General features: G+C 48.9%; 1 pseudogene; it reads right to left on the reverse strand.

Annotated features, from left to right (window-relative positions):
* Positions 1-5051: 5051 nt before the first annotated feature.
* Positions 5052-5371, reverse strand: LOC112915332 (cytochrome c oxidase subunit 7C, mitochondrial pseudogene; annotated as a pseudogene).
* Between the last annotated feature and the right edge of the window lie 7356 nt (positions 5372-12727).

The raw sequence follows: 12727 nt of genomic DNA on the forward strand, positions 1-12727 counted from the left end.
CTCCCTCAGCTGTAAAGTGGAGGTGATAGAGATGACGCACCTGCTTCCCTGGGTTGTTGGGAAATTCATCAGTGTGCTCCGGCTAACCATAAGCATTAGTTACTATTATTGTGGTTGTTGATGGAGGTGGGGGTGGTATTTCTCCCCTTAAATTCTTCCCCTGCCCTTTATCCTCCAGACAAATCTCCATTCCTCTGTGGAAGGGAGCAGCAAGCTCTTCCACCTTCTCATGGCAACAGCGGCTCACGCGCATCGTCCTTCAGTCTGGGCCTCTGCTTAGATGGTTTTGGGGATTCCGAGGTGTGCAGTTCATCCTGTGTAGGTTTATCGGGGACAGTGCCCTGCAGCTGCCTTCTGGGAAGGACGTGTCTTTCTTCCTCACTCTCCCCACTTCCCCTGGCATCTCCAAGGGAGAGTGAAAATTGGGGCTCGGCTAATCCTCAAGGATAGGCCTTGAGAAATGCTCTCTCAGGTCTTGATCCGGGAAAAGGGTTTGTGAGCCGAGAGGGGCCGGTTGTTGGATCGGTCAAGTTGTGTGGAACGAGATAAGTAATTTCTGAGGTGATAAGAGAGGCTCGTGAGCCTCTACAAGGAATGGGGGGTGGGGTGGTGGGAGAGACCTGTTGGCCACTGTGAGGGAGAGTGCCCAGAGTCCCTCCCTAAGCTCCCTTTCTCACACAGCTGGTCTGTCCTCATAAGCATGAGGCCATGGAGGGCCACTGAGAGCCACACTTGTGGATTACCCGGAGCTAAGAGTAACCTCAAAATTCAGTCACAGGCTCCAGGAATAAAAGAGAACTGGAAATTGGGCATGTGTAGAGGGGAAGGGGTGCTGACTACCAGACTTGCAAATCATATTCAGGCTCTAGTGCAAAGAATCTGAGACTTTTGGGTCTCAGGACCTCTTTTCAGTCTTAAAGATTATTGGGGATCCCAAAGAACTCTTGTTTATGTGGGTTTTGGCTGTTGATGTTAACTGTATTAGAAATGAAAACTAAGAAATGTTTAAAATATTTATTAACTTACTTTTTAAGTCACCATAATGAGCCCATTACATGTTAGCATTAATAGCATGTTTTTATGAAAATCAGCTATGAGGAGCCTGGGTGGTTCAGTCAGTTAAGTGTCTGCCTTCGGCTCAGGTCATGATCATAGGGTCCTGGGATTAAGCCCCCCAGCAGGCTCTCTGCTCAGTGGGGAGTCTGCTTCTCCCTCTCCCTCTCCCTCTCCCTCTCCCTGCTTCTCTGCCTGCTGTGCTCTCTCTCTATCTATCAAATAAATAAATAAAATCTTTTTTAAAAACATGAAAAACAGCTATATTTTCTTTTTTCTTTTTTTTTTTTAAACAGCTATATTTTCAAAGAAAAAAATTAATGAGAAGAGTGGCATTGTATTGCATTTTTGCAAATCCTCCCTTTAGTGTCTGGCTTAGTAGAGGACAGCTGGATTCTTGTATCTGTTTCTGCCTTTAATCTTTTGTGATATCATACACTCTGTAGCTTCTGGAAAACACCAGCCTGCATTGTGAAAGAATGGGAGGGGAAAAAGCAAATAATATCCTAATATATATTTTGAAAACAGTTTTGACTGCAGAGTCCCCTGAAAGAGTCTTGAGGGCCCCCAGTGATCTCTACACCACACTTTGAGGACTGTTGTTGTAGCCAACACTGGAACTAACCCTTGTAAGAGGACAGAAGCTTCTTTTCTTTCTTTCTTTTTTTTTTTTTAAAGATTTTATTTTATTTATTCATGAGAGACACACAGAGAGAGAGGTGGAGACACAGGCAGAGGGAGAAGCAGGCTCCATGCAGGGAACCTGACGTGGGACTTGATCCCGGGACTCCAGGATCACACCCTGGGCTGAAGGCAGGTGCTAAACCGCTGAGCCACCCAGGGATCCCCCAGAAGCTTCTTTTAACTTTGCAGCCTTTCCCCTCTTTACTCTTCCCCCAGCCCTGACCTGTATCTGTATGACGAATAAGTGCCAGGCACTGGGCCAGATGCTAGGGGCTCAAAGAAAAAAACGGCAGAGGCCTGGCCCAAAGATGCTGACAGCCCTGGAGGAAGGTGGACACACAACCGCCATGGGCTCCAGAGAAGCTCCGCTCAGCTCCAGGCTCAGAGGACGAGGCACTCTGCCTACAAGTGAAGGAGAGGCAAGGGCCCCCCCAGAGTGGACTCTTGAGAGACGCCTGTAATATAATTACGGAGTCCATCAGTGCTGCCCGTGAAGTGCTGTGTAGCCTGAAGTGGTCAGAGAAGTCTTCACGGAGCAGGTGGGATTAAGCGCCTAACGCGGCCTTCCAGGCAGCTGGCAGCCTTGGCGACAAGGGGCAGGGCTGAAGGTGACAAACTGGAGAGAGAAAGGAGAATGGCCTGACTGATGAGGGGGCTGGGGCAGAAAGCACAGGTGAGGAAAAAGGGAGCAAGAGATTTGGGTCAGAGGTCGGGGCTCGTATCACCGGGGTCCCCACTCAGGCCTGGCCACTTTCTCCAGGGGAAGAACTCTGGGCCGCCGTGAATCTGCAGAGCCTCATCAAGGCCTCCTAAATGGCAGCCCTGCCATTAAGATCTAGGCCGTGAAGACGGTCACGACTGGGGAGCCCAGCCTGAGACTGGCTCCCTCACGCCTGGGTTCCAGAAGCCTCCTGGGGCCTCCTCACCTTCTCTGACCCGGTTTGCACACTCCCACGGTGGAGCTCAAGCGCCTGGGTTCTGCGTCCGAGGCCAATATTCCTTCACCGCCCTGCTCGGGTCTCTGGATGGCTATGAGGAGAGGAAGGAAGGTGGGTGGGGGAATGAGAAAAAGAAATGAGGCCGTTTGACAAGAATCACCCTGGAGTCCTTTCTAGCTCTGGATGGAGCAGGCCTCGTACCAATGTGCTCACTGCCAGCCCAGCGCTCCGGCCAAGCTCTTGGTCAGCCCGCCCTACGTGAAGTGCACGTGCTGTGTAGACAGGCAGGGTCCCTCTCGAACCTTCCACTGCATTATCCTGCAGGATGGAGACCCCAAAGATGCTACAGATGCTCCATGTCTTCTGAAGATGCAGTTGGGAGAAGTTTTGAAACTTCTCTATAATGGACAGAGAACCGAAAGCCGAGAAGCTCCCTTACCCCGGTGAGCCTCCCCGCCGTTGTCACTTCTCCTTCTGCTGCTCCATCCGGGGTCCCCGGGGTGGCGAGAAGGACCCACACGGGCCCCTTCAGGTCTCCTGGCATAAGGTGCAGGGGCAGGCGCTATCACCCGAGGAGGCAGCGCTGCGCAAAGGAGCCCAGGGGTGTATCATGTGAGAGTCATGGGACCAGGGAGTGCGCGGGGGTGGGCGATTGATGAGTTAGGATCCAGCGGGAGGGGGTGGAGAGCCCGGGGAAGCCGGAATGAAGCTGATTGAAGATCCATTCCCCATAAATCACCCGCCTTCCCCGTGGAGATTCAAGGCCTCATGGACCACAACTTGCAGATTGGGGGGTGGGGGGTGGAGGGAAGCCAACCTCCTCTGGGGCTGCAGGGAGATGCTGCTGCTGCGGAGCTGGCTAGGAACGCACAGCACAGGGGAAGCAACACATCATCAGAACAGTGGGGGCCATTTGCTCTTCCCCCTTGTTCAGCTTTCTCTAGGTCCCGAGGTCTGGGATGAGCTCTGGGGCTTGCTGACTGATGGCAGATTTTCTTCTCAATGTACGATGAAGTAGCTGCAAACTTTCAATAAACCACGTGGAAAGCCAGCAGGGACCCAAGGAGGGAGCCACAACCCATAAGGTGTTTGTGAAAGCACAGCTCTGGGGGAAGCTATGACTCATGTGCTTGTCCTTTTCCCCTTCCAGCCTGCTGCAGAGGGGCCAGGCCTGGCTTACCCCCGGGGAAGGGGCCTTGGACCAGAGGAGGGAGAGGGGTGCCACCTGGCCGGGCGGTAGGAGCAATGGCCTGAGACCTGCCCACCGTTAGGAGCAAAAACCCTGGGAGCGGGTCCAGACCCCATCTGAGGAGGCCCACCGTCCCAGGCCCACGCTGCCGGAGGCCCTGCTGGTTATTGGGCCCATGAGATACTTTACAAAAGAAGCTTAGATCCGGGGGAGAGCCATGACTTGCTAGGGTGGAGCCGGGTCGCACATCCCTGAGCACTTTCTCCCACACACTTGTGATTCTTTAACCACCGCTGGGGTGGGCAGATAGGACGTCAACTGTTGCCACCACTATGGGGAAACAGGCCCTCCCATATACTGCAGTAGAAGCATCAGTTGGTAACCTTTGAGGGGGGTTAAGTTGGCAATATGCAACAAAAGCCTTAAGCAAGTACACCCCTTTATCCCGGCAATTGCATTTCCAGGATTGCATTCACGGGAGATAACCGAGTAGTGTTGGAGGGGGAATGCACAAGGACGCTATGGCACTGCTGTTCATAACGGCACCAGAACACTGGAGAAACCCAACAATCCAGTGATGGGCTTGGCTAATAAATGATGGTACAGAGCCTTGCCTCGGAGGAGGATGCAGCCACTCAAAATGTTGCTGTGGACTCACGGATAGCACCAAGGACAAAGCATCACAATATGTTGTTAGATTTTATTTTATTTTTATTTATTTATTTCTTATGTTGTTAGATTTTCTTTTTTATTTTTTTTAAAAGCTGATACACAGGAAGAGGGAGAAGCAGGCTCCATGCAGGGAGCCCGATGTGGGACTTGATCCCAGGTCCCCAGGATCACACACTGGGCTGCAGGCAGTGCTAAACCGCTTCGCCACCAGGGCTGTCCCTGTTGTTAGGTTTTAAATGGCAGGTTACAAAAGAGGATTGCATAGCAGGATTCCTTTTTTTTTTTTTTTTTTTTTTTTTTTTTGTAGATAAACTCCACACATGTGCTTGAACATGATCTAAGGGGACACATATCAAAATGTTGACAGTGAAAAAAAGAATGTTGACAGTGGCCACCCAGCAGGTGGGGTTTCAGGTGGTTGTTTTCTTTTTGCTTATTTGCATTTTCTAAATTTTATATAATGAGTAGTATATGCTCTTGTGCAGATTTTTTTTTCAGCGAAGAGGCATTAAAGATTCATGCCATAAGTTTATTTACAAACATGTTGAGTATGTTGAATTCAAGAGTTTGATCCATTTTTCAGAGACTGCACCTCTTAAAATGTTCCTTTTCACATCTGTTTAGTGGATCAATTAAAACATCCTTATTTCTTAAGCAGTTCATGTCTTACTATTAAAAAAAAGGTGCAGCAAATCCAGATCCAAAATAAAAAGTCATCATAAGTAGTAGCCTCCACTTGTTTCCCACTGAAAATGGCAAATTCTTCCCGGGTCTTCTCATAGTGGCTCCTACGGACCACAGAGGTCGTGAGCCTCTGGATGCTCTGTCCCAACATAGCGCCGCTTTGTGCATTTATTTATTTATATTTTTTTTCAAAGATTTTATTTATTTATTTATAGAGACACACACACACACACACACACAGAGAGAGAGAGAGAGAGAGAGAGGCAGAGGCACAGGCAGAGGGAAAAGCAGGCTCCATGCAGGGAGCCCGACGTGGGACCCTGGGATCCAGGGTCCCCAGGATCAAATCCCGGGCTGCAGGCAGTGCTAAACCGCTGCGCCACCGGGGCTGCCCTGTGCATTTTTTTAAAGGGCAAGGTGGGGGACATTGGGTGAAGGGCTGCGGGTGAGCCAGAGATGGTCTACAACCGGCCGGGTTCTCGATGGATTGCTTCTCTTTGTTCCATTTACCCGCAAGATCACCAGGAGACACCATCTCCTAGGAAGCACAGGCAGCTAGGGCAGAGGGTCTGACCCAATTCTACAAGGCCCTAGGGCTGTATATTCAGGATCTCAGAGGCCCCTACTCTTTCCCCTAGAAAGGGAAAGGTGCCCACCAGGGCATTTGAGATCACTTGGCCCACTGCCTTCAGGAGCCCCTCGTGGGTTCTCGTGCCACCCAGGTAACGTGAGAAGAGCAGGCGGGTAAAAGAGAATACACTGCATAACCTGAATCTGTCTGAGGTCACAGTGGAGAAAACCTTCTGATGAAGCCGACAAGCAATTAAACCATTTTTGAACATAAAACCAAAATATTTTCACCTCAGTGCCTGTCTCTAAACATCCTCCTTCCTCCATCACGGATTAACGAACGTGGAAGTCTCTAAGGTGTCCCACATTTTTACTTGCGGTGATTTAGGTAGCACGAAGGATAAAATCATTGGTGAAACAAATTAAGTTACCTTCAGCCTGCGTTGTACTTCTAGATCCTGGGTCTCCTAAGCGTATTGGGGGAAATGTCTCCTCCTTCTCCAAGATTCTTTTTTCCTCTCCCCATGTTATTGAGATAGAACTGACACGTAACATTGTTTTAGTTTTAGGTATACAATACAATGATTTGGTGTATGTTTATATTGCAAAACAATCTCCACGATAAGTTTAGTTAGCTGCATTTTGTTTCACAATTGGCTACTGATCTTTGAGCTGCTACTCAATCCATGAGAAATCTCCAAGAAGCCCACCGGAGGAAGACAAATACTGTATGATCTCACTTACATGCAGAGAATAAATCTTAAAAGTTCTCATCACACGCACACATACACACACACACACACACACAATTGTAACTACGGGAAGTGATGGATGTTAACTAAAGGTCAAAGTGGCAACTGTTCCACTTTCCCAAATCTGCCTAGTGTAAGCCCAGAACCTAAGGATATGGTGCTAGGAAAGGCCAGTTGTTTTTTTTTTAAGATTTTTATTTATTTATTCATGAGAGACACAGAGAGAGAGAGAGAGAGAGGCAGAGACACAGGCAGAGGGAGAAGCAGGCTCCACACAGGAAGCCCGACGTGGGACTCAATCCCGGGTCTCCAGGATCAGGCCCTGGACCGAAGTCAGCGCTAAACCACTGAGCCACCTGGGCTGCCATGAAAGACCAATTTGAAGCATATTTGTAGAGAAAAAATAGTGGGACAAAATAGTGAATGTGTCAGTGCTTCCGACGTCCACCAGTGAAGCTGGCTGGGTTACCCCCATCCTGGGGTCATGTTGATGTGAGGTAGGAAGTAAAAGAGGAAGTAGAAAAGTGTTCACAAACCTCTTATGTAGAGTGACTACTAGCTCCGAGAGCTGCCCTTCCTCCTATGGAGAGAGAACCTATAAAGGGGGGCGTGAATGTTCCCCCCAATACCCACCAGAGTGGGAAAGAGGACTGAGAGAAGTTCTGTCCTCCTCCACATAGAGAGGCAGAAGCATGATGGATGAGGGGACGGAGAGAAGTTTCCTCTCTCCCCAGCAAGGCCATGCCCAATAGAAAGGAAGGACGGAAGGTTGGCCTTGAGACATGACCTCATTCATCCCCACCTTGAATCCATACCATCCCTAACCTCTGTGGTTCTGAGATTCATCTGCCTTCACTTAGAGAACCTTCGGGAAGTCCTCTTCTTACCTGTCAATAAGCACAGCCTCATCCCTCCATCTCCCTAGGTTGACCCTCCTGTGCAGCAGGAACTCTGAAACTGCTCTCTGAGTTGTCTTTCGCCCACCTGAAGCCTCCCCAAAGGAGACAGTGGTCCTTGGTTGCCAATTCTGTCCCTCCTCCTAAATTGCTGATGAAAGACAGTGGGAAGATCTGACAAGAGAGGAGGGGGTAAGCCAGAGGGCTGGACTTCTGTTCCCAGAACAGTCTAAACCACAAGGTCAAGTGTCATAAATGACTTGCCCACTCTCTCCTTTAGACAATGGAGAGTAAATAAGGATTCCTATTAGCCACTGGAGCGTTTCCTCATATTTCAGAATATGGCCTGAGTGATGAAATGACTGTAGATAACATATTTGGGGGCTCTGTCCCCTTTTCTGGGAACTGGGTTCTGCCTATGGGACTTCCTACCCTCACAAAAGGAGCAGGTGTAGATGGCCATGACTTGTCTTATGTTCTCCTCGCCCTCCAGCGTCAGCTGACTGGACCAGGGGTGAGCACTGGACTTAAGAGGAGTGTGCATAAGCTAGCGAGCCTTCCAGATTCTCCCCTCTTTATGCAAACAAAGCATATTTGGGAGCAGGCATTGGAGAGAAAGGCCATGTAGAATGGGTGTTGGAATTAATGGCAGGGCAAAGCCAAGCTTCATGCTTGGAGGGGAGGAGTGGTCAGAGGGAGCAAAATGGTCTGTAAAGAGAATAAGACCGAGCAGGAAAAAGAAACCAAGGATGACAAAAAGTGGGAAAGAAGGGAAGGAGAATGGAAAGAAGGAAAAACAGGTGCAGAGAGCCAGAGAAATCCAGAGGAGGCCGAGAATCTTTCTGGCTCCCCATAGCTTCTCATTGCCAGCTTCAGTTTCCACAGGGCCTGAATTTACTTTATTTCTAGAAGACACTTCTACCTCCTTTTGGGAATCATCTTTTTTCTTAAATAAAATGTAGGTTCCTGGAAGCCTTTGAGCTCTGACTCAAACTATGACCCTAGCTGTGGTGGCAGGAAGGGATGGTTTGAGAGAGCTGGAGTCTACCAGTGGACATGCCCTGTTGGGTGGAACAAGCACCTGAGGGCAGAGCCAGTGCAGGGACCCTGTGAAATCAGGGGCAGCTTACCCAGGGAAGTCTGGGCAGACAAGCAATTGGCATCTGAACAGAAAATGGGCAGAGAACTGGGTCCCTGGGATCAGAGACAAGATAGGGAAGATGGTAGAAGGGAAGTGGCCGAGTCAGAGCAGGGTTCCAGTTCTGAAAATCTTGGACAGAGATTCACCCAAATGGTTCCTATAACCAGAACCAAGATGGGCCAAGATTTTGGGATTCTCCTTTAAAGACAGGAAAAGAACATTTTAAAAAAACACACACACATACAATAAAGAACATCTTTGTCAGTGTTTCCAAAAACCCCATATCATTTCAGTCTTTATTGAAAGGGGTAGCTATTGCCAGACCACTTCCTGCGCTCTGGAGGACTCCAACTCCAGAGTGCCTGGGGCCCCCCTTTAACTCCACAAATCCCTTACCCTATTTACAGTCAATTCTTGTTATTGGTGGTAGTTATGTTCTATAAAGTCACCTGTTCACTGAATCAGCAAATACTGAACCATTGGGTCTAGGGGAAATACAGGGTTACTTTCCTGCAAGCTTCTGATAACATTTTCATGAATGGGTCAATGCATAACCTTGTTTCATGTGTGTTTCTGTTTAAAGATATCTTATTTAATATATGTGGGTGATTCATTAACACTGGATTCAAGGCCAACAGCTCTACAACTCATGCCTGAACAAAGCTTATCTAACACACTTATTTTCTCCAGAAGGCATGTCACAGCCTTTTAAGGTGCATTAGAACCTTTACCACAATGGCAGTGCCATAAATGGAAGGAGCCATTACGTGTGTTCCTCCCAGAAACAATGACAGCTCTTTAGGGGAAGAGAGAATGATTCCTTATTAATTTTCATAGCCAGAGTGCTTAGCACAAGGCCTGGCTCCTAACAATCACTCAAAAAATATCTGATGAAAGAATCATAGAACCAGGGAAGAAGCCCAGTTCCAAGAGTCTGTACCGGGCTCATAGCAACAGCAATAGCAATGGTTCTCTGACTGTCTGCAAGTTTGCCTGCCATGATGGGACTTGGACCTTTCTGAGGCTGAGCCTGCAGGTAGGGATTCAGCCGAGGAGAGAGGAGTAAACACTAGGCAGGGCCCGGAAGCACTCATCATTGCACACAAGGGAGCACAGGTAATCAGCGACTTTCAGCAAAGAACCATCCATGACCACTCACAACATGGGAAGCCACGTTCTGGGCTCAGGCGGTCAGCTGAGCTGGTGAGGAGTCAGGGAGGTATCCCAACTGGAAAAGGAAGGAGATGCATGTGTGCAAATTGCACTTACTTACGTAAAAGTGCTGAGGAATAATCTGCTTCATTAACATGGCACCAAAACTTCTAGTTGTACCTGGGTCAGATAAATAGGCTAGACAACAAGCCCTCTACACAGAGCATCGCTTTCCTAACTTTTTGTCTCCGTCTTTTTATTAGTTTACCCCCCTGAGCAGGCTATTTTAAAAGACACTGCCCCTGCAACAAATGGCATTTTAAGTAACTACTTTTCCATTGTTATTAGAGGCACAGAATTGCCACTCAAGCTTCTCACCACCAAGAGATGCCACACGGAGTGATTCTCTTCTAGCCAAAAGTAAAAAAGCTTGAAATTTGCTCTGCTTATAGTGGTTAAATATACGTGATTTGGGCTTTTAAAATACTGAATTAAGGGATCCCCTGGGTGGCTCAGCGGTTTAGCACCTGCCTTCAGCCCAGGGCGTGATCCTGGAGACCCGGGATCGAGTTCCGCATCAGGCTCCCTGCATGGAGCCTGCTTCTCCCTCTGCCCGTGTCTCTGCCTCTCTCTGTGTCTCTCATGAATAAATAAATAAAATCTTTAAAAGAAAAATACTGAATTAACTTGAGCCTATCCATTGCTACGAATTTCACTGATCTCTTGGGAAACCTCAGATGGACAGTAACTGACACTGATGTCTGGATTCCCAGTGCTCACGACAGCAGTGCACACACAGGTGAACTTTGTGAGCTGCTGCGGGGGTTTTAGCCACAGCTCACCCAGTCCAGGTGAAGTGGCTTCCGGCCTCTCTCTTATGCTCTGTTCTCGACAGACCCAGACAAGCGTCTTCAGCCGTCCTAGGCCCCAGCATGATGGGCTGTGAACCTCTGCTCTTGCCTGCATTTGCACACACACACACACACACACACACACACACACTTGAGGGGCTCGGTCAACACTGGCAGACTTTTTACATCCCTTCTATTCAACTATCATGGATGGATTCCCTATGGGGAAGTAAAATTCTCTTGTCCAAGGTTCTTCTTCTGACCCCCCCCCCGGGATCTCTGAGCCCTTTCCCCCAACAGAGATAGAAGAAATGACCACACCTGTGCTAGAGTTCAGAGAAAGAATCCAAGGAACGCGGTGGCGGGGCTGGGTTATGACAGAGAGGGAGCAGGCTGCTGTCTCATCGCCTTGGCTCTGGTTTGAAGAATGAAATGCTGTAATTATATATTTGGATGCTTCCATAGGCACATGAGATTAAATCCCTTGGCAGATCACTGCTCCTATCAATAGGGACACATTCCTGAGATGTGCCTGCCTGTGATCCGTGCCTGCCAATTGGACATTCCCTTACTCAGACTGCCTGCTTGGGCCTTCCTCCTTCCTGCTGCCCACTGCCCATCAGCTCACCCAGGCTGGGGCCTCAGGGCATGCAGGGGCAGTTTTTCTGAAGATAACGGGAACACCTCTGGCCAAGCGGTCAGTGACACCTGAGTGCTGATTCCTGGCAAACAGAGAGCACTAAGTTGGGAGCTGTGTTCTCCAGGCTCTGCCTCAGCTCCTGCATGAAATCTGCTCTAGCATGCAATCGGTTCTCAGTTTCCCCACCCAGGATTGTATGCTCTGGACAAATACAATCCCCCTCCTATACGGTCCCTGCTCCTCAACAGTTGAACATGTCTGGAGAAAAGCAGATGGCCGCACTGACGGGTCTCACTTTGAATTTACCACCACAAATCTCAAGTGGGCACTCAGCACTGTCGAAAAGTCCTAAGCTTTCCCCAGACTATTGAACTCTTCTCTTCCAGGCGGTTATTCCCTCTTTCTCCTCTCTCCTCAAACCTTCAATGCCCTCCTCTTGCTCATTTCTCTCAGCTAATACAATACTTTTTATTTCATTGAGAAAAAAATAGAAGCATCAAAAAAGAATCATCTTTTCATCCTGTCACTGATCAACCAACCCACCCACACCTGTGTCACCTGCTCTCCCTCCCCTACCCCCGGCCCCCTCCACCAGGAGGGACCAACTATCTCAGTTTGCTGGGATCTGAGTGTTTTCCTGGGAGGTGAGCCTTTTGGTGCAAACAACAGGCAAGTCCTGGACAGACCAGGATGAGTTGGTCACCCTACCTCCTACGGTATCCTGGATTCCATCTCCTCCTGTAATTGGGGACACCATTCCCATAATTGTGCCTTTCACCTGCACCGTTTTTTTTTTTCTTTCTCCTCTGGATGGGTCTTATCAGCGCATAAACATGCTATGAATTTGTCCACCCTTTAAAAATCCCCCCTAGGCCTCACGTTCCCTCAGCTACTGCCCCATTCCTCTGCTTGCTAAACTGCCAGTTGGTCAAGTTCCATCATCAGCCAAGTGTGACCTTCCAGACACAGGCCTCCCTGTTGCCACCATTCAGCATTCATGGTTGCACTTCATGGACCTTAGCACTGATTCCCAACACAAACCCAGAGTATCACGTGCTGAATCTCAGAGAGTCCAGGGCCCGCTGATATATTGGGATCATTTGGTTATGGACCAATCCCTCTCCCTCACCTCCCACCGGGAGCATCTTGACAGCAGAACCTTCCTCTACCCATCTCTGCATGCCGGTGGTCTAGAACATTGGTAGGCACATAGAAGGAGAAGAGTAGGTGTTTGTTGAGTGAACAAATGACTAAACTCTGAGTGAATTATGGACCCGGTTCAAGGTCCCTGATCACTTTAACCACATAGGCCTCACCCTCCTCAACTTCCGAAGTGCTAGGTAGTTGACACTTCACCACACCTTCATGTCACATTTTTCCTTTTATCATGTGGCCAGTTATCTCCTGGAGTGTACCAGCTCTCAGGCATCAGTCTTGGCTTTCTCCCATAAGCTGGCCGGTTCCTTGTGGACAGCCTATACGCTCCCCAACATCCAACAACTACA

The sequence above is a fragment of the Vulpes vulpes genome, chromosome 16, assembly GCF_048418805.1.
Source record: "Vulpes vulpes isolate BD-2025 chromosome 16, VulVul3, whole genome shotgun sequence".
Lineage (NCBI taxonomy): Eukaryota > Metazoa > Chordata > Mammalia > Carnivora > Canidae > Vulpes > Vulpes vulpes.